Genomic DNA, 25,794 nt, shown 5'->3' with positions numbered 1-25,794 from the left:
TATGTTGATGGCGCCTCTCTGATAGAACCCGTACTCTTCCTCCGCCTCCTTGAGCAGCTGCGTGAACAGCGGGTGGTTCACGTACATCACCGGGATGACGAACCGCCGCTGCTCCGCCCCTTGACCCACCGTCACGGCCAAGCATCCCTTCGGAACACTACTCCTTTGCTGGTGGTGGTGGTGGAAATCGAAATTCATCAACTGACCCTTCCTATGATCTCCTTCGCTCATTCCCTGCATTCTCCTACACGACCCAGACAGTATTCTGCGTAAAATCGTCGTCTTCTGCGATCGAAGAATCAACAACGTACAACAATAATAAGAGGATCTTAACAGAAGATGAGAGAAAAGGGCCAAGGATCGGATGCGGAGATGGCGAGTAGGAAGAGGGTGAGAGCAGAATCGGTGAGAGATGTAGGAATATTGGTCATGATGGAGGAAGGAAACCGAAATCTTGAAGAAATTGGAATTGAAAAAATGGAGACGGAGCAGTGTATTTATTTATATAAATGGATGGATTACGCGGTTTGGGTTTGTTCTAGAGGAGGTAGAATAGAAAGATGCCTTTGGGGTGAAGCATGCACGAGTCGTGAACTGGGGAGGGTCAATTTGGGGAATTCACATGCTATTAGTGACGTAACGTCGTTCGCCGACTTGATTCGTAAACACAAACTTCTTAATACGCATAGAAACCAGATAAAATATGGTATTTTTTTATTTAAAAAAAAAAAGAAGAAGAAAAAGAAAAAGAAGAAAACAGAAAAAATTATGTGTATAGCGTACGTGATCATGACTCTCACGACACCTATTAATTAAGATATTATTGAATATAAATATTTACATTATAATGTACATCAAGAAAAATTTTTAATTGGTAATTATATAGGTTTTTTATTTATGATTTTATAATAATTTTTTCCAATTATTAAGAAAATATTAGTGACTTGATAAAAACTTCCGTTGGAAATATGAGTAACATTTTTGTGAGACGGTCTTATCCGTGAGACGGGTCAACCTTACCCATATTTATAATAATAAGTAATATTTTTGGCATAAAATGTAATACTTTTTAATGGATAATCCATATAAGAGATCCGTCTAAAAAATTATCATTGAAACCGTCCAGGCCCGGACCTGGCATGAGGCGAGTGAGTCCACCGCCTCAGGCTCAGGTCCAAAAGAGGGCCCAAAAAAATTAATAAATTTATATTATCAGTATGTGTGTCATAAAATATTTTTAAAATTTCATGATTTTGCCAAAAAAATTAGTATTATTGCAACTTTGTCCTCTTCATCAAGTCATTTTTCTCTCCAGGTTCCAATCACATCGCATGATGATTAATGGAGTTGACTCTTGGGTTTCAATTTCGTCATTCTCTTTCATTATTGATTCTTGTATTTCATAGACTAATTACATGTTATTTTTATTTTCTAATTTTTCTGATTTTTTAGGGATGTTTGTGATATTTTTTATTTGTGGGCATGATTAGTATATTGTAAGAAATTTATTCAACCCGTGCATTCATTTTTTTTAGTTTCGTATTTTGTCAAATAATTGATGTTTTTGCTGATAAAATAGCAAAATATTATTTAAGTGATTATTTATAATATTTTAGTTTCAAAAACTATCTTAAATAATTTTTAAAAAGTTGAAAAAATTATTTTGAAGTTCGACTCAGACCCTAAAAATCATAGATACGACACTAAAACCGTCTCAAATGAATTTTTGTAAAAAAATATTAATTAATCTGACCCCACCCCATAAATATAGTTAAGCTACAAAGCGATTTGTCCCGTCGTGCCCCGTTGACTTTATCTTAATTTATTTATTATAATCCAGAAAACATTGAACTTAAAATTGGGTATTATCCAGCATCATCAAGACAAAGAACCACACACCAATTAACAAAAAGTCGTATATACGCTTTAATTAGTAAATTTCATCACACACACACACATTAAATATTGCAATTTTAGTTGTGCATGTAATTATCCTCGGTTTTTTTGCATTCACCTAGCAGTCAGGGCCGATCCTAACAATTTTTTGTCCCGAGTCTAACTTTTAAAATAGGCCCCTAAATCATAATGTGTGTTCATACACTACAAAAAAACTCCTAAAGACAACATTTTTTATCAGTTGTGATAAGGGGTTTAAAACTGTTGTAGAAGGCTGTGTTGTTAAAAATCACGCTCAAAGACAACAGTTAAAAACTGTTGTCTTTTAAAGAAAAGACAACAGTTAAAAATTGTTGTCTTTGAGCGTACTTTTTAACAACACAGCCTTCTACAACAGTTTTAAACTCCTTACCACAACTGATAAAAAATGTTGTCTTTTTTCAAATAAAAAACAAAAAAAAAATTTAATATAAAAATTTTCAATATTATAAATAATTTAAAATACAAAATTCAAAAATAAAATTTAATATACAAATTTCCAACATTAGAAAATAATATTTACAATATTTTGAATATGTATTCGGACACGTATAAAGAGTTAATTTAATAACTCGGACATATTCTAATGGTTGCTCGAATGGATCTACCCAACATTCATCTTCTCAAACAACTTTCTTCAATCTTTTCTTGAACTTGTTTAATTCAATCATGCAAAGACCTTTTTTCAACCTGCAAATATCAAATTCTACGTAGTTACACAATTATAATATTCTCATACTAGCATAAAATTCATTATAGTACTTATCAAAACTTAATCAATAAGTTTATCAATCTTTTTTCGCAAATCCTCGATTCTTTGATATTGTTGAAAAAATTATCAAATTTTACATAAGAATAACTTGGAAAACGCAGATCATGTGGATATGGAAAAAGGAAACAGGAAGCTACAGAGCAGCACTCAAACCACATAAATCTCTAATTCAATAAATTAGCAGCGAATTACTAGTTGATCTGAGCTTTCTTAGGGAAGCCAACAAGCGTACTGACTAGTAAGCATATATATATGTATAACAATGCATGTACCTCAATTTTTTTTTGAACCAAAAGTTGGTTCAATAATAATTCATTATCTATGATTTGTCATTGAACTTCAATTTCTACTTGGAGTGGAGTAACAAGTAAGCACATGTATAACAATGCATACAACAATATCTATTTACACGCACATACTATGCTCTCGCAACACTTTATTTACATTTTTCCATAACTATCTAGATGCATGGCACCTGCTACTTCACTATCATCCCTCAGTAATGGACAAGTGATGATCAACTTAACTCTAATTTAATGGAATTTCAGAAAGTCAAATTAAATTTTCTGAACCATAAATTAACCGGCTGGTGGTTTGCAGACTTGCTTGAATTTTAACCACCCACAAGCTTAAAAAAACAATCATCTTCGCTGCAAAATGAAAGCCCTAAAACTTAGTTGCAATGGTAAATATATAAATCTAATGAATACACTTGAAATACTTGGTACATACAAATTGGTGGGATGTTAAAATATAATACGGTAGCTTTAATGGCAATAAAATGGCTTACATGAAATCTGAAATCACAAATATTTTCCAGGGATTCGGCAATTTTGACCTTCTTTAGCACTGTAGCATTTATAACCTAAAACAAACAAAAGAATGAATGCATGCCGCCTAAATTTTTGAAAAAGTAATAAAGCGAAATTAATTGATTAATTACACTATTTGTTTTCTCTAGATCACACTCCACAGACTTTATTCTGTTGAGAGAATACTGAAGTATTTGCTCTTTCTCTAGTGAAATTTCAGTTGGCTTATGCGCGAGTTCTTCCAATATACACTGCATCATCAAAGTACCTAATACAGATTCAACACAATTTTAAGCTTTGGCACAAGCCATGGTGTCATGTTACATAGATTTTTTATACTAATTTGCGTATTTGAAGCCTTATCTATTGCTTACAAATTAATTAATTCACATTCCACATGCAAAACAAAATAATAATAATAATAATAATAAAATAATAATAATAATAATAATAATAATAATAATAATAATAATAATAATAATAATAATAACAACAACAATTTGAATAATCACAAGTTGATCAGAAAAAAATAAACCAGACATTTGGATCAAAGTACACAGCGCAAGATAGCAGAGAACAACATATAGAATACCTTCATTAAAAATCTTAAACAAATAAGAATCATCACTAAAAGAAGCACAAAAATCAGAACACAAATGGAAAAGTGATCTCTGTTTCATTATAGATACACAATTAAATAATCTCGGATACACGCTGCTAATGAAGTAAACAAACTAGACCATATTATCCTCTCAAAGTTATCCATAGATCCAATGAAAAATCTGGATAGATGATATACCAAATTTACATACTAATCTAAAATGTTGAGGTTCAAAGCAGATCATGAATCCTAAACAAACGCAACACCAACCAAGAAATACAATCTACCATATTATTGGCCAGAAATGAAAAATGAAAAAAACTCTTTAAACATACGCCAACTCATAAGAATTTCTAAAGACATGCAAATCTTTTAAAAGAAGACACGTACACGTACAATCACATCTATGTGCACGAAAACTGCATCAGCGCTTCATCTGCTACTTGATGCGGTGCACCGCTTATTGATGGATTGATGTAAAGTACCCTTTGGTAATTAGGAAAATTCTTGAATTTTAGTAGAACAGAGCTGTCATCTGATTGAATAAGAACTTTCTGAGTCAATTGCTTATCGAATGATGCATTGGTAAGGGCTGTGGACACCATATTCATGACTATGTCAAGATTCTTATTTGAAGCAAGATATGCAGCATTCTGATAAAAAAGAACGTATATATTATTGGATGAAATTCAGTTAAATAGGTAGGGAATAATGTGACACTAAAGAATCACCTGAATAAAGATCAGTACTCCAGTTACTGCTTTTGTCTTGGCCAGTTCCAAGAACTAGGGAAGGGTCACATACTTCCTCTTATTCTTGTTTCCAGGGTTTCTAACGGGTCCGTTGTCGAAGAAACTTTTGATTTGAGCTGAATTTGATTGCAATAAAGGAATAATTTCAGCGCAAATAGGTAAAAGAAAAGGGTTGGACTGAGAATTTATCCATGTTCATCAAATTTGAGAAGCTTACGACTTAAAGATTTAATTTCGCTCCATGTGAGATCAAAGTAAAAGATTTCATCTACTGATTGGATTTCTGGTACGCTCGTGGATCTGTCCATGTAAAGTGTTGCTGCTGATCATAAGGTCTGATCTGTCTAAGCAAAAGGCAATTCCTTCTTTGGATACTTGAACCGAGCAGTCAATTATATCAGTACCGTCTTCTATTGACTTTTGATATGCAAGATGAGTAGCTCCGGGGAAATCACCACTTGCTCCATTGTGGGATATGATTAAAGCTATCGAGAAAATGGCAAAAAAAATCATCAAATAACAATAGTAACAAAATACTACACTATGAGAGGATGACATTAGATTTCTTCTTCCTTACTTGGAATGACTCTTGAAGCATTCTTATTCTGAGGTATGCATCCTGCCATCAGAAAGATGGTTCTCATGTTAAAGAAAGAGCAAATGAAAACAAAAAGCTGATAACAGATTAAGGATTCATTGTAATATTTGCAGCAACAGATAACAGGTCGGTCAAGAAGTCGAACCAATTGCTTCTGAAGCTGTAGTATCCCGCAATTAATCGAGGTAATTAAGGTAATTAATTACTAAAATGTACCTAAATAGTCCAAGGTAGATCGGATGGTCCAAAGAGAAGTTCGGAGGATCCGAAGTGGATCGGAAGCTTCGATCGAGATCGGAAGCTCCGTCGACAAGATCGGAAGCTCCGATCGAACTCAGTGTACATGTCATCGCTTACGTCAGCAAGGTGACGTCATGACTGACGTAATATAGGGTGATCAAAAGCTCCGAAGGGGCGATCGGAAGTTTCGATCGAGTTCGGACGTTCCGAACCAGGTTCGGAGGCTCCGAACGTTGTCTATAAATATGGGGGCCGATGGTTCATTTGGAGTGCACCAATTCCTCTCTTCTCTCTGATTCCTAAGCCTTCTAACTCAGATCTAGGGAGATATAGGCGTCCTATCGGTAATCCGGAAGTGGCTTAGTGATCTAGGCGTCGTCACGGAGCTATGGCCTAGTTTTGAGGCTATCGACAACAAAGGGCTAACGATGGACGCAGGTATAGCTTTGGCATCCTAAAAATATTTAGGAGTACGCTTTAGCTTAGTTAAGGCTTTTAGAGCTTTATTGTTGATGCATGGATATTTGCATTATAGTAGCAGTAGACTGGACTAGTAGGCTTGGAGTATAGGCCAGTGGAGCCAGGTTTGTCCAGCAGTGTTAGAGGTACGTAAGTACTGACCGAGATAGCCGACATTATATATTTGCATGTATGTTGCATGAGTATGTGCTATATGCTTTATCATGTTTTAGCATGTTTTACTGTCTTAGCACATGCATGATTTTACGTATGACTGCATCCGGAGAGATGTGAGTCATTGACAGTCTCAATAGGGAACTATGATCTCATTTTGGACTCGAGTCAGGTATGACAGTTTTCATATGGGGCTTGTATCCTGTTTTAGATTCGGGTCAGGATGGGGTTGGCTCAGCCCTGATATGGAGTATACGAGTACCCCGTGGAGTCGCTCTCTAGCCGGTACTGTATATTCTCGGCGCCATGAGCAAGTGTTTTCACTTGAGCTTTAAATCATCTGTGTGCGCATATTTGTATTTATATCATTGCTTAGTATTGAGCGTTCTAGCTCACGCCCCTGTGTTTGGGTATTCGTTGTGTACTTTGTGGCGGGGCAGGTTTGAGACTGGACGGTCCAGGCGGCTCTCAGCAGGATTGAGCTTGAGAGGGTGTGAGGTTGTAGAGGGTAGGGATTTATTTACCCTAAACCTTCGATTTGGTTGTATAACAATACTTATACACTTGTGATATCGTCGGTTGTATTCTGCCGATTGGATATGTTGTATTTTAATTATCCGCACTTTACGCTTTAAGCTTTTATTGCGTGCGCTTTTACTGTAACTCTGATTAGGTAGTGGATCCGGGTTGGGTCACTACATTTTTGGTATTAGAGCACGCATTGCACTGGGAATATCGTAAAGCGGATTAAGTAATTATCTGTTCTTATGAAACAGATGGCAGATTACGATGAGAGCCACGATAGCGGAGGCGGCGGTCGTTGGGGCGATCCAGATGATCGTAGACGTCGTCATGGTCAGCCAGAGGAGCGCAAGCGAGTGAGTATGCGCAGATTCAAGGAGGTTAGCCCGAAGCCTTTGACTGGAGGTGAGACAGCTGAAGAGGCGGAGGATTGGCTTGAGAGGATGGAGCAGTGCTTCCAGGAGTTCCGTTGCACGGCTGAGGATAGGATGGAGATTCTTGCCTTTATGCTTGAGGACAGAGCGAGGAAGTGGTGGAGATCTACTTCCGCACCGTTCATAGCAGCTAGAGGTGCAGCTACTTGGGTTGAGTTTCGTACTGCTTATCAGAGACTGTATTTTCCTCCAGCTCTTCGTCAGGCGAAAGCCAGTGAGTTGTTGAGTTTGCGATAGGGGACGATGACGATCGAGGAGTACCAGCAGAAGTTCTTTGATTTGCTACCTTTTTGTCCTCATGTTGCTGATAGTTCTATGGCGAAGTTTGATCATTTCCTTCAAGGGTTGAACCCTGATAGTCATCGGATGGTTGTTGTGGGCGGCGATGGGACTTACGAGGATTTGGTGGACCGTTGTCGCCAGGCCAAGGACAGTATTCGGAAGAATAGAGGACTTTACTCTTCTTCTTCCAGGTCAGCGAGTGCTAGTGCTTTGGGCCCTAGGGGGCAGTCCTTCAAGAAGCCAGGAGGTACTTCTTCTTCTTCCTCTGGATCTGGTGGAGTGCATAACTTTGGTGGTCAAAGGCCGAACCGTTGTTGTCAGTGCAGACGCAGACATCTGCCAGGGCAGTGCAGTCGATCGACCAGTGCATGTTTCCAGTGTGGCCAGGAGGGTCACATGAAGAGAGATTGTCCTATGCTGATTGGGGCAGTGAGTGGTTCCGGAGGTTCTCAGGCATCTGTTCAGCCATCTCAGTACCAGTAGCCACCTTTCCAGCAGCAGTATTCGCAGTAGTGCCAGCAGCCGCAGCAGTCTCAGAGACAACCTACTCAGACTCCTTCTCGGGGTCATTCTTCTTTGAGGCCACGTGCCCAGGGTCAGGTCTTTGCGCTTAATCAGGAACAGGCAGAGGCTGACAGTGATCGGATGATCGCAGGTACCTGTAGTTTGTGTGGTTTTTCTGCATTTGTTTTGATTGATACCGGTGCATCGCATTCTTTTGTCTCAGCACGTTTTGCTAAGAAGTATAGATTGCCGTTTATTCCTTTAGACGTGTTGCTAATGGTTTCTACTCCTATGGGGAGCGAGGTTTTAGCCAAGCGTCTAGTTGTGGGTTGTGTTTTAGATTTCGAGGGACATCAGCTTAGTGCTAACCTGATGATTCTAGCAATAGAGGATTTCGATTGCATCATTGGGATAGATGTCTTAACTACCTACCGAGCGATAGTGGATTGCTATCAGAGGTTTGTTCAATTTTGTCCAGAGGATGACGAGTATTGGTATTTCTATGGTGAGGGAGCGCGACCCTCGATGCCAGTGGTTTCAGCTCTGAAGGCCCGACGTGCTTTAGAGTTTGGCGGGGAAGGCTACCTTATCTACGCCATTGACGCTTCCTTAGGAGAGCCAGATATCCGAGAGATACCAGTGGTTTGTGACTTTCCAGTTGTATTTCCGAAGGAGATTCCAGGTTTGCCACCAGTAAGGGAGATTGAGTTTGGCATTGAGTTAGTGCCAGGGACTGCACCGATTTCCAGAACTCCTTACCGATTGGCACCGTCAGTAATGAAAGAGCTGCAGAAGAAATTGCAAGATCTTCTTGATAAGGGTTATATTCGACCTAGTGTTTCGCCATGGGGAGCCCCAGTAATGTTTGTCAAGAAGAAGGATGGGTCGATGCGGTTGTGTATTGACTACCGTCAGTTGAATCAGGTGACAGTGAAGAATAAGTATCCTCTTCCGCGGATAGATGATCTCTTTGATCAGTTGCAGGGTACTTCTGTCTATTCGAAGATTGATCTTAGGTCTGGGTATCATCAGTTGCGAGTTCGACAGGAGGATGTTCCTAAGACAGCATTTCGTACGCGGTATGGACACTATGAGTTTCTAGTGATGCCGTTTGGTCTGTGTAGTGAAATTTTCTAGCAAGCGTACGAGTGTCAAGTTTTAATATAGTGATTAAATCAGATATCGATCCCACAGGGAGTAAAATGAAAATATTTAGTACTTGTAATTAAAATAGTCTAAACTTTATCTAGAAAATCAATAATCAAGAATTTTGCAATAAAATAAATAATCAGATGATTTTAGATAGCACGCACACAACTTTTAGATTAAAATCAATCAGATAAAAATGGTCTAGAGGTATAGATTTCACCTGGTTTCAACAACAATCAATCCTAATTAATTAATCTTCATGAATTTCAAAGAATTAATAGTCAAGAACACTTACGTGTATTATTTCCCTCTCCCGAGCAACAAATAATGTTTATCAACTACAATTAAATTCCAATATCCCTATTAAGAATTTATCGCAGTGATCTATCACAAAACAATGTTCTCTTTAAAAGCTCTGTTAAAGTTATAAGCTCTCCCGAGTCAGATAAACAATTAACAGTGTAATTTCTAATGTCCTATTCAAAATCTCCTCTCCCGAGTGCCAGATTTCAAATAAATATAACAAATCAATTATTGATCAGATAATTGAAAAGACAATCAATTCTAGAAAAAATAATTAATCTAGAAGAAATTCAATTCAATAAAATCAAGAATTCAAGAAAGTGTCTACACCAGGTTCCATCAGACCTCTAGACTCTAAAAAAATTAGTTCATAATAAAATTCTGAAAACAATAAATAATAAATCCAAACATGTTCAGAATTAAATAAAAGATAAGAAACAAATCCGTCGTCGACGCCGTGTCCGGTCTATCAGACTCCGTCTTCGTTCTTCAGTTAAGCTCCAGAAATCCTTCCTCACGATCAATCTCTGATTTCTGTGTAAGTGTGTTGTGGCGGCCTCCTAAATCTGATGAAAAAATTCCCTTTTATAGTGTCTCCAAAAAGCCCACTCAAAAGCCCATAAAAAATATAAAGCTTTCCTTCCGATAAAAATTTCCAAACGCTGACTTCGCGACAAGCGGCCGCTCCACAATCCATGCGCCCGCGTATAGCCTTCTGATCTCGATTCTTCACGCCTTTAGAATCTTTGCACGATAGCTCTCTTTGCGCGCTAATGGGAAGCGCTGATTTCTTCAAATCAAGGCCCAATAACAAAAGCCCAATTACACTTCCTTGTCTGATCGTTGTTGTCTTTTCTTCTCTTCTTTCTTCTTTTCTTTCTTCTTTTCTTTTATTCTTGTAATTTCTCATTTTTCTTCTTCAATTTCTTCTTTTTCACATAAAATCAATAATTCTCTGTAACCACAAAAACACTAAAATACCCACATAAATCTGCTCGAAACAAGCAATTAACAATTAAAAGCATATATAAATTAAGTGTATAAAATACACTTATCAGTCTGACGAATGCTCCAGCTGTTTTTATGGATCTGATGAACAGATTTTTCCGCGACTTTTTGGATAAGTTCGTGGTGGTGTTCATCGATGACATTTTGGTGTATTCTCGCAGCATGGATGAGCATGCCTACAATCTCTATACTGTACTACAGGTCTTGAGGGAGAGACAATTGTACGCGAAGCTAAGTAAGTGTGACTTCTGGATTGATCGAGTTGTGTTCCTTGGTCATGTCATTTCTCAGGAGGGTGTATCTGTTGATCCTAGCAAGACAGAGGCTATTTTGAATTGGTCACGTCCGACTACAGCTTCTGAGATTCGTAGTTTCCTTGGTTTAGCAGGATACTATCGTCGTTTTGTGGAAAATTTCTCTCAGATAGCTAAGCCTTTGACTCAGTTGACGAAGAAAGACGTTTCTTTCGTTTGGTCTGATGCTTGTGAAGACAGTTTTCGTGAGTTGAGACGTCGTCTGATGACAGCTCCAGTTCTTGCTTTACCGTCTGGATCAGGTGGTTTTGTAGTATTCACTGATGCTTCTCTCCAGGGTTTGTGGTTTGTGTTGACTCAGAATGGCCACGTGATCGCTTATGCCTCCAAACAGCTGAAGACTCACGAGGAGAACTATCCCATACATGATTTAGAGCTTGCAGCCATTGTCTTTGTTCTTAATATATGGCGTCACTATTTGTACGGAGAACGATTTGAGATCTTCACCGATCATAAAAGTTTGAAGTATCTGTTCACTCAGGCTGAGTTGAACATGCGACAGCGTCGTTGGATGGATCTGTTGAAGGATTACGATTGTGAGATCAAGTACCATCCAAGTTCTTCAAATCCTGTTGCTGATGCGCTTAGTCGCAAGGTCTATGCGAGTTCCCTTCGTACCAATTCGGTACGGAAGGCAGTGGAAGAGTGTTGTTCTTCAGGATTCACATTCCGTCATAAGAAAGAACAGCAAGGGATTCGTGTTTCTTCTTTGCTTGCAGAGCCAGCGTTGTATCGACGAATCCGAGAAGCTCAGAATTCTGATCTGAAGACGCAGAAGTTAACCCGTTTGGCTGAGGGTGATAATACTTCTGGTTTCCATTTGCAGGGAGACTATTTGTTGTGTCTTTCTGGTCGAGTTGTGGTACCCGAGGATTCTACTTTGAGGGATGAGATCTTATCGCAAGCTCACCGCAGTCGATTCTCTGTACATCCAGGCAGCATGAAGATGTATAAGGATCTTCGCACTCGATTTTGGTGGAAAGGGATGAAGCGCAGTGTCTATTAGTTTGTGTCCCGATGCCTTGTGTGTCAGCAAGTCAAGGCAGAGTTTAGACGACCCGGAGGGTTACTTCACAGCTTAGATATTCTTGAATGGAAGTGGGAGCATGTGACGATGGACTTTGTCACCCACTTGCATATGTCTTCCAGGAATTGTGATGCTATTTGGGTTGTCGTGGATCGGTTGTCGAAGTCAGCGCATTTTCTTCCCTATAACCGCGATTTCACCTTTGATAGGATGGTGCAATTGTATGTGCGGGAGATTGTTCAATTGCATGGAATTCCGTTGAGCATTGTCAGCGATAGAGATCCGAGATTCACCTCGAGATTTTGGGGTAGTTTCCAGCGAGCCCTTGGTACTACTTTGAGCTTGAGTACGGCTTATCATCCAGAGACGGACGGATAGTCAGAGCGTACTATTCGCACTCTAGAGGATATGCTTCGCGCGGCGGTGATGGATTTTGGTCCAGCGTGGCATGATCATTTACCCTTGGTGGAGTTCGCCTATAACAATAGTTTCCATCGCAGCATTGGCATGGCACCATTCGAGGCTCTTTATGGAAGCCGTTGTCGTACACCTTTGTTTTGGGACGAGGTTGGCGAGCATCAGGTTGAGGGTCCTCAGATGATTCAGCAGATGATTGATGCAGTAGAGTTGATCCGACGCGGGATTAAGGCAGCCCAGGATCGACAGGCTAGCTACGCGAACACTCACCACAGGACACTTCATTTTGAGGTAGGGGAGTATGTATTCTTGCGTGTGTCACCTTTCCGGAAGGTGATGAGGTTTGGTCGCAAGGGTAAGCTGACACCTAGATTTATTAGTCCTTTCGAGATTCTCGAGAAGGTTGGGGATGTAGCTTATCGTCTGGCCTTGCCACCCGATCTTTCGGAGATCCACAATGTGTTCCACGTGTCTTTGTTGAGGCAGTATGTGGCAGACGAGTTGCATATTTTGCATCCGACCGAGGTAAAGGTAGATCGGGATCTATCGTATGTGGAGAAACCCCTGCGGATTCTTGACAGGAAGGACAAGGTGCTTCGTAACAAGCGCATACCGTTGGTAATGGTACAGTGGCAACGCAGAGAGACAGAGGAAGCTACTTGGGAGTTGGAGAACCGGATGTTAGCCGAGCACCCCGAGTTATTTTGAGATTTTGTATTTCATTATATCAAGTTGTACTTGTTCATTTGTAATAAGATTATTTGGTTGACTATTCCTATTTTCCTCTAAGACTTAAATTTCGAGGACGAAATTTCTTAAGTGGGGAGAATGTAGTGACCCGCAATTAATCGAGGTAATTAAGGTAATTAATTACTAAAATGTACCTAAATAGTCCAAGGTAAATCGGACGGTCCGAAGAGGAGTTCGAAGGATCCGAAGTGGATCGGAAGCTCCGAAGTCAGGATCGGAAGCTCCGTCAGCAAGATCGGAAGCTCCGATCGGACTCAGTGTACACGTCATCGCTTACATCAGCAAGGTGACATCATGGATGATGTAATATAGGGCGATCGGAAGCTCCGAAGGGGTGATCGGAAGTTCCGATCGAGTTCGGACGTTCCGAACTAGGTTCGGAGGCTCCGAAAGTTGTCTATAAATATGGGGGCCGATGGTTCATTTGGAGTGCACCAATTCTGTGAGACCTCGTTTCTAAACCACTATTCTCGGAGTAAACAACAATTAAATATACAAGAAACCAAGAATCGAAGCGATCACAATATTTTTTTTTTTAAAAGGAAAACGACCGCGCGCCCGCGCCCTTACCTCGCCAAAAGGCCGCGCGCCCGCGCCGTCCTCTCGCCCAGAAATCCAAGGCACCGAAATAAATCCAACCAAACCTAAACACTTGCATTTAAAGTATCTGACAAGCCAATAACAATACAAGAAAAGTTTAGGGAAGAAAAAAATCCGATTCGGTAGTACCTACATCGATTCTTGCTTACAATACAAAACGAGAAGTTCGAATGACAAAACATGTTCGCAAAACATAAACTAGATTGACATGCTGATTCGACTTCTAAACGAGTCTCACTTCTATCTCTTGCTCTTGACGTTAACCAGGTCTACTCTGACTCGGTCCTGCCCCACCTGTTGCCAAGTACACATACAAACAAAGACAACAGCCGGATAATCCGGTGAGAATACAATCCCCAGTAAAAGAGACAAACATGCATATCAAATAATATATCAAAACATGATACATATATACAAGACAAGCAATTCCAAAAATCATCTCAAAACTTAATTCAATTGCATAATGCAATGCATGTCTTTAAATGTGGGATTATCAAGTCTGGATAATCAAGAAATTGCTGCTTTTGCTTTTGGGGATCCTGAGGATGAGATCACGTAAACAACTCACCGACTCTTCCGATCGAGGTGGTGCTACATACCTCCATCCTCTAGACTTTGGTGCGACTATAAGGAGTATGCTAGCACTAGGTGAAATGGCTATACCCAGGCCACTCACAATATAGCCCCCAAAACGTCTAACATAAAAGGGCCGTCCTGCCCAATAAAATCAAGGATTCTTAGCTCAAGATGAATGCAATGCAAACATAACTCAATCAACTAAATTTGAGTAAAAGCAAATAATGAAAGAGTGGGTGCCCGGTGAGCCAACTTGTGGCTAAGGGCTTTGATGACTCTTTGTATAAACAATCTTTTGTTTAATATAATTTACACTTTTATTAATGGCAATGACTTTATCTTTCTTCATATTGTTATATTGTGATATACTATTGTTGTTTTGATAAAGACCTTGAATATGCTATAGTGTATGTAAGATGTGGTAGAAAATGGGGATGACTATCATGAAACACATCTTATAGTCACTGTATATTCTAAACAGTTCCTAGTCAATTGAGCCGTCCGTTAATAAGGATAAGGATCGCTCGAGATTAAGACTAGCATTTGCGATGCCGAGTACCACGTTTCATTGGTATGGAACATAGAGATGTTCTAAGCATGCAAATGGATATTCATACGATGAATGATCGAACTACCCTATCCGGACTTTTCAAGTGGTTATCACTTATCGAGTGGATGAAGTCCGCGGTTTTGGTTGTACACCATTAGTCCTTACTACTTGAAACATCATTAAGACTCTATATGCTAGTACTGTGCTTTGACTCGTTACCGACTCTATTGGGGTTATCAGGTGTCGGGATTGGGTACAGTTACGACACATATAGGAGTCGATGCTTTGTTGTCAAGGTTTCACCACATACTTGCGAGTGTGGATATCCTATGCAATCTGAGGAGATATTAGTGTGACGAATCTCGGGCCAGAGTACATGATGTGTTTTAAGAAATGGTTTCTTAGTAGCCCATGCGATGTCACTATTTGATCTTCAAGATGCATTGCATAGTTATCGAATCTAGAACGACTCTCGATTTACCAATGGTTGTTGATTCGATCGGGATATATGGATGAAGGGACCATACTGTACGCTAACCAAAATCTATTGGTTCTTGCAGGCACTATCAGTGATACCTAGGGAATCATGGGGCGATGTTGCTAGGCGCTCTTACCATGATTCGATGGGCAAGTCAGAAATTGTTGTTCCGAGTCACAAGGAGTTGTGAGCCCACGGCTAGCTGTATCCCTGAACCATTGAGGGTCACACAAGTAATGGATTTTTAATCCCCGTTGAGATAGTTAAATTTAAAGAGTTAAATTTAATGAACAAAGAAGTGGGACTTCTTATTTAAGAGTAGAGGAGTAAGATTTCCTAAAATGACATAGAGATGGGCATTTTTGGAAACCACTGAATACGGATTCAGAAAAATTTATCTTGACTTTAAAAGATGCAGAAATGGTTTTTGTGCACATTGGTGAAATTGGTTTATCAATCTGAGTCACGATGAATTTTATATTAATTTCTGAACATGCGGGCTTTGCTTGTCAGGCTTGAACTTATGACTAATGGGCCCTAAGCTGTTAGCAGCCCACATTATAAATAAGTTATTGCAGTACAGAAATTACACAACAGAGGCTCACAATTTTCGAAAAACCCTAGCAGTGTTTTTAATAAGTGGCCGCCCCCTCCCTCTCTACTCGGGAAAATCCAGCCAGTTAATTTTGAATTTGCAGTCTGGTTTAACGGATCAAATTCGTTAATTCTCTTCGTAGAAACTTCTGATAGATTTTCTAGTGAAATCTATCAGAGGGATTAAATATCCGTTCGTGGACCTGATTGAAGAACAGTTCGTCCATCAGTTCCTGGGATATACAACAAGAGCAGAGTAATCTGTTGGTGTCCATAATCTCGATTCGAGATTGGAGGTAAAAATTTATAATTGTTATTTAATTTTTACACACACAATTTAATCGTAAAGTTTTGATACCCATTATGGAATCGTTCCATATAAAATTTTTAAACTTTCGCTGCACCGGGTATCAATTTTGATTGATCTGAAACACCGTTCTCCAACAGTGGTATCAGAGCCAGGTTGCTCAGATCAAGCGATTAAATTAATCGATTGTACAAAAAAAATTTTAAGCCTCGGTTTTTGAAACAAAATAAATTTTTAAAATAAATTTTTTTTTTTGGGCAAAACCCGGGCAGTGATTGGATCGCTGCCCGGGGGGGGGGGGGGGGGGGGGGGCACAGCGAGGGTCGCTGCCCCGGGCGGCGACGTGATCGCTGCCCAGGGCAGCGATCGTCGCTGCCCGGCCCGAGCCCTTTTGGGGCGCGGGCAGCCCGGGAGCGTCCCGGGCGGTCCGCGAAAAATTAATTTTTAATTTTAAAATTAAAATTTTAATATGTTAAAATTCTATTTTTGGTCCGATCGAAAATTGTTTTTGATTGGTCCACGAGGCGTCGGATCGAATTGTTCGAGTCCAAAAATTTTAAAATTGATTTTTGGATAAATTTGAATTTTTGGAAAATTTATAGATTTTATCCGTTAAATCAGATTTTATGAAATTAATTATTTTTGGTACAATTGATGATAAGATATGATCTTATGGAAATATTGAGTAAAATATGATTTTATGTATAAAATTGGATTTTATATGTAAAATATGATTTTATTTGATAAAAAGATAAAATATGATTTTGTATGTAAAATAAGATTTTATATATGGAATATGATTTTATCCTTTTAATTTAAATTGTCACTGCATGTTATCCAATAAATTAATTTTGAATTAAATATTATTGGATAAGGATGATCGATTGCCATGACCAATTTTGTAGGTGTATGTTAGGAATTTACATTTGTTTTTATTGTTGTTGGATTTATTAATGGGCTTGGTTTATGGCCTAATATGAGTTGTCATATGTAATAAAAGTGGGTCTGGTTTATGGCCCGTTCCCACCCCTTAAAATGTATCCCCTACTTGTCATGGTTATTTATTGTAAATACATTAGACTTAGTGGGAGATGAAGATTTGAAGACGGAGGTGGGCCCATCAGACAATAAAGACTGAAGAAATGTAAATTGGAAGCTCAATGTAATAGGATTGCATTGCATACCTGCATATTACCTAGGATTGGACTTAGATTCGTGATTGGCAACCACGGGTCGATTAGAAATGGAATCGATCATCCTATATAATATATGATATTATAGTTGTATGCATGTTTTAGACAAAATTGTATGAATCCCGCAAGCATACAAATTTTAAAATGATGAGACAAATTTTCAAAATTAAAATCCCTCATTTTAAATATGATTTAAAATTGATATCAAGATAAATAAAGGAAATTTAAATATTGTTTAAATGTTCCTACCTTCCATCAACGATCAATGTATGAGATGCTACCCGCGGATACGGTCCGGCTCATATTATTGGGGGGGCTCGTTCGTCGGAAAGCTGTACATTGGATCGACACATGTTGTAAGTTGGGTGGAACTCCCATGGGATCGGCTCATATATTGGGGGATCCACATGGCGACCGTCCATCACAACTTAATATTGATGGGTCATCTTGACATGTCACAATAAACGGCGTCATATTATTGGGCCCTTATTGGACATGAGGTAAAAAAAAAACGTGGAGGTTGCTTTGGAAGCAATTGGGCTCTACCTTTTGAAAATTATGGTTGGCTGATATTATTCGGGATCATAGTTTGTCAATTGGACTCCATGTTCCCACTAAGAAAAACAGTTTCCCGTTTTCACTAGAGGGTAGTGAAATCGTTAAAATAGTGGGAGTGAGATTCATAAAATAAATTTCGCCTATTTTATGTCTTAGTAAATTAATTAAACAATCACTGATAATTGTCTGTTTCTTTTCAGTATTTCATTAAGATGAATTCGCGCAATCCACTATTCTCTATCCTCGAACAAAATAAACTGACTGGCGCAAACTATACGGAATGGTTCCGTAAGTTGAAGATTGTCTTGACTTCGGAGAAGATGCTCTACGTGTTAGAAAAATCTCCTCCGAAGGAAGCACCAGCTGATGTAAGTCCGGAAGAGTTGGCCAAACTTGATACATGGTGGGACCATGATATCAAGGCCAAATGCTATATGCAAGCCTCGATGTCTGATGAACTCCAGAGGCGATTTGAGGATACCGTGAATGCTGCTGACATTCACGTACAACTCAAGGAACTTTTTGGGGCTCAATCGAGAGCTGAAAGGTTCGCTACTGTAAAAGAGCTAATGACGTGTCGCATGCGTGAAGGGACTTCGGTCCGTGATCATGGGGTACGAGTGATTTGGCTCATACAGAAGTTGGTAACGCTTGATTTGGTGTTGGAGCATGAACTCAACGTGGACTTATTACTTCTATCTCTTCCTTCTTCGTTTGACGGATTTGTGGTGAATTTCAATATGAACAAGATAGAGGCCTCCCTTGAAGAGATGGTCAATATGCTTGTAACATATGAATCCACTTTAAAGAAGGATAAACCGGCTTTCTTGGTGGGCTCCTCTTCTTCTGCTAAGAAGGGGCCAAGTACAAAGGGTAAGAAACGTTCTGCCCCACCCAAGAAAACCGGACCCGAGAAGAAGTACAAGACAAAGGCTTCAAACATGGAAAAATCCAAGGATGTTTGCCATCACTGCAAGAAACCCGGTCATTGGAAACGTAACTGCAAGGAATATCTAGAGTAGTTGTGAACTGCGAAGGGTATGTTCTATATTGAAATAAATGTTTCACTTAATACTACTTCTTGGGTATTGGATACCGGATGTGGATCTCACATTTGCAATGATTTGCAGGTGATGACAAGAAGTCGCAAGCTTAGAATGGGTGAGACCCAGCTGAGGCTCGGAAATGGTTCTAGAGTCGAAGCTAAAGCTGTGGGAGATGTTTATTTAATTTTGCAGAACGATTTTAAGTTACTTTTGAGAGATGTTTTATTTGTTCCAGATTTGATTAAAAACATTATTTCTGTTTCTATGCTTGATAGAGATGATTATTCTTGCAATTTTGTGAATGGGATTTGCAATATTTACAAGAATGAATGTTTGATTGGAAATGGACAACTTGAAAACGATCTATATAACTTAAAATTAAAAGACGTTCCAATAAATTATGTTGATAAACCGGTAACAACAAACAAAAGGAAAATCTATAGTCAAAACCCGGCAAACCTTTGGCATGCTAGGCTAGGTCATATTTCCTCAAGGAGGATGAACAAGCTAGTGGGAGAGGGCATGTTTGATATGTCTGATATTAACTCTCTACCTACTTGTGAGTCCTGCCTGAAAGGAAAAATGACTAAATCTCCTTTTAAGGGGAAACCTGAGCGTAGTCAAAATCTGTTGGATTTGATCCATTCAGATGTTTGTGGTCCATTTAGAATTGGTACTCAATTTGGCCACACCTACTTCATTACCTTTACTGATGATTATTCTAGGTATGGGTATTTATATTTAATGAAATATAAGTCTGAAGCATTTGAAAAGTTCAAAGAATTCAAGGCTGAAGTAGACAACAAGCTAGGTAAAAGTATTAAAGCACTTCGATTGGATCGAGGTGGAGAATACTTAAGTACCGAGTTTTTGGACTATCTGAAAGAGAATGGGATTCTCTCTCAGTGGACTCCTCCTATGACACCTCAGATAAATGGTGTATCGGAGCATCGTAATCGAACTTTGTTGGACATGGTTCGGTCCATGATGAGCTTCACTGAGCTTCCACCTTCGTTTTGGGGCTACGCGCTTGAAACGGCGGTGTTGTTGTTGAACAACGTCCACACCATAGCAGTGGATAAAACACCATACGAGTTATGGCATGGCAAAGCTCCTAAGTATTCGTACTTGAGGATTTGGGGATGTCCTGCTTACGTGAAGTAGACAGTGGGAGATAAGTTGGATAGTCGATCCACCTTATGTTATTTTGTAGGGTATCCGAAGAATTCAATCGGATATTATTTCTATCATCCTACTGAAACAAAAGTGTTTGTTTCAAGGAATGCCACCTTCTTGGAGAAGGAGTTCTTATTGGATAAGAAAGGCGAGATGATGGAACTCGAAGAAATTCGAGAAGAACCCGAAATACAAAATAATGATCCTACACCTCAGGAACCATTAATGGACACGCCTATACCTAGAAGATCCGAGAGGACTTCTAGACCTCCTATTCGATATGGTCTTTTTCTTGAAGGGGATCAAGATGAACCCGATGTTGGATGTGATCCAAAAAACTTCAAGGAAGCAATTTCTGATGCGCATTCAAATTTATGGCTTGAAGCTATGCAGTCGGAAATAGATTCGATGCATACAAACCAGGTTTGGTCTTTAGTAGATCCTCCCGATGGAATTGTTCCAATAGGGTGTAAATGGATCTACAAGAGAAAGCTTGAGCCTGATGGTAAGGTATTGACCTACAAGGCGCGATTGGTGGCGAAAGGTTATACTCAAAGACAAGGAGTTGACTATGATAAAACCTTTTCACCAGTTGTAATGTTCAAGTCCATAAGAATCCTTATTGCCATAGCTGATTGGTATGACTATGAGATATGGCAAATGGATGTGAAGACTGCATTTCTTAATGGAAACATTAAGGAAGAGATCTATATGACGCAGTCTGAAGGATACACATCCATGGGAAGCGAGCATAAGGTATGCAAGCCTCAGAGATCGATTTATGGTCTCAAACAAGAATCAAGAAGTTGGAACCAGAAATTTGATGAAACAATAAAGGATTTTGGTTTCATCAAGAACCCGGAGGAACCGTGCGTGTACAAGAAAGTAGTTAAGGATGCTGTGACATTCTTAGTACTTTATGTTGATGACATCCTACTCATTGGGAATGACGTAGGGATGTTGCAGTCAACAAAGATATGGTTATCAGGTAGATTTTCGATGAAGGATTTGGGTGAGGCATCCTATATTCTAGGGATACAGATCTATAGAGATAGATCTAAGAGAATGATAGGACTCACTCAAGCAACCTACATCGACACCATATTGAAACGGTTTTCAATGGATGGGTCCAAGAGCTAGAGGACATCTACCTATGTGTCATGGAGTTTCTCTATCCAAGTCTATGTGTCCCAAGACTGATGAAGAGATAGAGAAAATGACACATGTACCATATGCGTCAGCCATAGGTAGTATCATGTATGCGATGATATCTACCAGACCGGATGTAGCATTTTCTCTGAGTGTCACGAGCAGATATCAAGCTAATCCCGGTCAAATGCATTGGAAAGCCGTGAAGGACATTCTTATGTACTTACGAAGGACTAAGAATATGTTCATGGTATATGGAGGAAGAGAACTGAAATTGGAAGGCTATACCGACTCTAGCTTCCGAAGTGACGTGGATGACTCGAAGTCAACCTCTGGATTTGTGTTCATGCTCAATGGCGGTGCTGTCTCTTGGAAGAGTTCCAAGCAGGACACCACAGCGGATTTCACCACTGAGGCAGAATACATTGCGGCATCAGCTGCTGCTAAAGAGGCCGTTTGGATGAGGAATTTCGTCCAAGAGTTGGGCGTCATTCCTGAAGTTGTTGGTCCAGTCCCGGTGTACTGTGACAACACGAGTGCCGTTGCTCAGGCAAAGGAACCAAGGTCTCATCGAAGATCCAAACACGTACTGAGGAAATACCACATCATCCGGGAGATCATGGAAAGAGGAGACATCACTGTCGAAAGAGTGGCCTCTGCAGACAATATCGCTGATCCACTTACTAAGCCCTTGCCAGGACCATTATTTGACAAACATCGCGAAGCAATGGGACTGCGTAGTATGACTAGTTGGCTATAGGGCAAGTGGGAGATTGAAAGAGTGGGTTCCCGGTGAGCCAACTTGTGGCTAAGGGCTTTGATGACTCTTTGTATAAACAATCTTTTGTTTAATATAATTTACACTTTTATTAATGGCAATGACTTTATCTTTCTTCATATTGTTATATTGTGATATACTATTGTTGTTTTGATAAAGACCTTGAATATGCTATAGTGTATGTAAGATGTGGTAGTACATGGGGATGACTATCATGAAACACATCTTATAGTCACTGTATATTCTAAACAGTTCCTAGTCGATTGAGCCGTCCGTTAATAAGGATAAGGATCGCTCGAGATTGAGACTAGCATTTGCGATGCTGAGTACCACGTTTCATTGGTATGGAACATAGAGATGTTCAAAGCATGCAAATGGATATTCATACGATGAATGATCGAACTACCCTATCCGGACTTTCCAAGTGGTTATCACTTATCGAGTGGATGAAGTCCGCGGTTTTGGTTGTACACCATTAGTCCTTACTACTTGAAACATCATTGAGACTCTATATGCTAGTACTGTGCTTTGACTCGTTTACCGACTCTATTGGGGTCATCAGGTGTCGGGATTGGGTACAGTTACGACACATATAGGAGTCGATGCTTTGTTGTCAAGGATTCACCACATACTTGCAAGTGTGGATATCCTATGAAATCTGAGGAGATATTAGTGTGATGAATCTCTGGCCAGAGTACATGATGTGTTTTAAGAAATGGTTTCTTAGTAGCACATGCGATGTCACTATTTGATCTTCAAGATGCATTGCATAGTTATCGAATCTAGAACGACTCTTGATTTACCAATGGTTGTTGATTCGATCGGGATATATGGATGAAGGGACCGTACTGTACGCTAACCAAAATCTATTGGTTCTTGCAGGCACTATCAGTGATACCTAGGGAATCATGGGGCGATGTTGCTAGGCGCTCTTACCATGATTCGATGGGCAAGTCGGAAATTGTTGTTCCGAGTCACAAGGAGTTGTGAGCCCACGGCTAGCTGTATCCCTGAACCATTGAGGGTCACACAAGTAATGGATTTTTAATCCCCGTTGAGATAGTTAAATTTAAAGAGTTAAATTTAATGAACAAAGAAGTGAGACTTCTTATTTAAGAGTAGAGGAGTAAGATTTCCTAAAATGACATAGGGATGGGCATTTTTGGAAACCACTGAATACGGATTCAGAAAAATTTATCTTGACTTTAAAAGATGCAGAAATGGTTTCTGTGCACATTGGTGAAATTGGTTTATCAATCTGAGTCACGATGAATTTTATATTAATTTCTGAACATGCGGGCTTTGCTTGTCAAGCTTGAACTTATGACTAATGGGCCCTAAGCTGTTAGCAGCCCACATTATAAATAAGTTATTGCAGTACAGAAATTGCACAACAGAGGCTCACAATTTTCGAAAAACCCTAGCAGTGTTTTTAATAAGTGGCCGCCCCCTCCCTCTCTACTCGGGAAAATCCATCCAGTTAATTTTGAATTTGCAGTCTGGTTTAACGGATCAAATTCGTTAATTCTCTTCGTAGAAACTTCTGATAGATTTTCTAGTGCAATCTATCAGAGGGATTAAATATCCGTTCGTGGACCTGATTGAAGAACAGTTCGTCCATCAGTTCCTGGGATATACAACAAGAGCAGAGTAATCTGTTGGTGTCCATAATCTCGATTCGAGATTGGAGGTAAAAATTTATAATTGTTATTTAATTTTTACACACACAATTTAATCGTAAAGTTTTGATACCCATTATGGAATCGTTCCATATAAAATTTTTAAACTTCCGCTGCACCTGGTATCAATTCTGATTGATCTGAAACACTGTTCTCCAACAAATAACATGCAAGTATGTGATTCCTCGGAACACTCGAATCAAGTCGGATTCGAGTCACACGTTCCATTCCAGTCTAAGTCATCTTATACCTCTTTCAAACGTCAATGCTCCAACCTGGAAACAACAACAATTCCTCAATCAAGATTCAATCAAACTTCCTCAAGCGATAATAAGAAATCGATACTATACCGGCTACAATCTTCAAAGCGATACAACTCTTGAAATCTCGCAACTCAACGGCCTTCAAACGAATCTGTCAAAAGAAGTAATAAAGGCTCGAGATCAAAATACAACTCAATCGAAGACTTGGCTCAAACACTACAAACCAATTGATAATCCAAAACTCAAACCGGCGGCATAACGGCTGTATTCTGATCAAACCGGAAACGCAGACAGCAAAATATCAATCCAAACAACTCTTATCAATCAACATTCAACCATAACAATCCAATTCCAACAAATCATAAAAACTCAACATTTTGAAAATCCCTTCAAAAATCATAACAAATCCGAACGACTCTCTATTTCGAAATCGACAGATAATAAACGATCAGAACTCTGCCAAGAACAACATACTAGCAACTCAATCAATTCTAACGACATCCCAAAAATGAAACGTATCTGATCGGAGAAATACTTACGGTAGAACGAAGCTCTCGCAGCCGTGATCGCTAATCTGCCTTCAGAAATAAATTCCAACGGACGGATCGAGCTCGGGGAGAAATCTGGAAGCTTGAACTCACGTTGGGGAGTCTTCAATGGGGGAGGAGGCGTGTAGGAAAGAAGGTGAAGTGAAGAGGAAGGCCAACACTTGCTTAAATATCTATTTAAGTCCAAAATTGCATTTTAGTCCCTGAAAAATTTGAAATTTGCAAAAAGGACCCTGATCAAAATCAAGTCGGCTCTTGAACTCTGGAATCTCCGATTATCTCAAATAAAGTCAATTAAGATAAAATCGGGGCGTTACAATTCTCCCCATCTTAGAAAAGATTTCGTCCTCGAAATCAAACACGGTTCTAACTCGAACTGTGTCTCTCAATTACTCCTTCAAGTCTGCCAATCAAAAGTCGACTCATTCTCGTCAGCATAATCCTCATCTGCTTAGTCACAATCCAATCGTCTCTGGTTCCAACTCAAAACATGCATCTTAGTTCGACTCGTCTGATCTGGTTGTCCGTCATTCTGAGGATATCGAACTGAAAGAGTTGAAATCAGACAACAAATATCATCAAAGTCCTTGCCGAAAGAACGAGTGCATCGAGGATCTCTGACTAAACTGACAGTCTTCGGCAAAAACATGACATCTGACGACCTCTGACAAGATATCAATCCTCTAGTCTTGACTGAAAGTCATTCTGTACAGAAAATGGTAGCCGATTCCAACAATCGGTCAATCGAAGTTAGATAGTAGATAAAATAAGAACAGCTCAAAACATCAGTTGCTGCATATAATTCCTCAGATAAAGATTCACAGTCAGAAATCTCAAACAATCTAATCCTCTTTTCTGCCTCCAAATCAGCTCCAACTGTGAAAACAATTACTCCAACTCCCAAATCATAGAAAAGATCACGGAAATCTCTTCATAATAAAAATATATAACAGATCCCCAAATCAATAAGATCGCTGCGAGCTCGAAGTCCAGATTCAAACATTGAGTCTCGAGCGTCTTCAGCTGTCTCGATGTCCAGACTATAGCGCGATTCCTCTGAATAAGAATACATCCCAAAATCTCGATAAGAAGAGAGCGCTGATCGGCACAAATTCCATCATTAACTCAAACAATCGAAGAAGACCATTCAATCCAAAAGAATTCCGAAATTGAAGAATAACAAACAACTGCTTGGTACTAATATCTGCTATACGATTCTCAAAAACTCTGAAAGATCAGCAAAATT

The 25,794-nt window shown here is 39.4% G+C and overlaps 1 pseudogene; it reads right to left on the bottom strand.

Moving 5' to 3' along the window:
• Nucleotides 1–3,348: 3,348 nt before the first annotated feature.
• LOC140861730 (glycerophosphodiester phosphodiesterase GDPDL6-like) overlaps nt 3,349–25,794 on the bottom strand; it is a 54,110-nt pseudogene continuing 31,664 nt past the window's right edge.

Source organism: Henckelia pumila, chromosome 4 (assembly GCF_033568475.1).
Source record: "Henckelia pumila isolate YLH828 chromosome 4, ASM3356847v2, whole genome shotgun sequence".
Classification (NCBI taxonomy): Eukaryota; Viridiplantae; Streptophyta; class Magnoliopsida; order Lamiales; family Gesneriaceae; genus Henckelia; species Henckelia pumila.
Note: the sequence above shows the minus strand (reverse complement) of the source record. Positions and strands in the feature narration are given on the sequence as shown.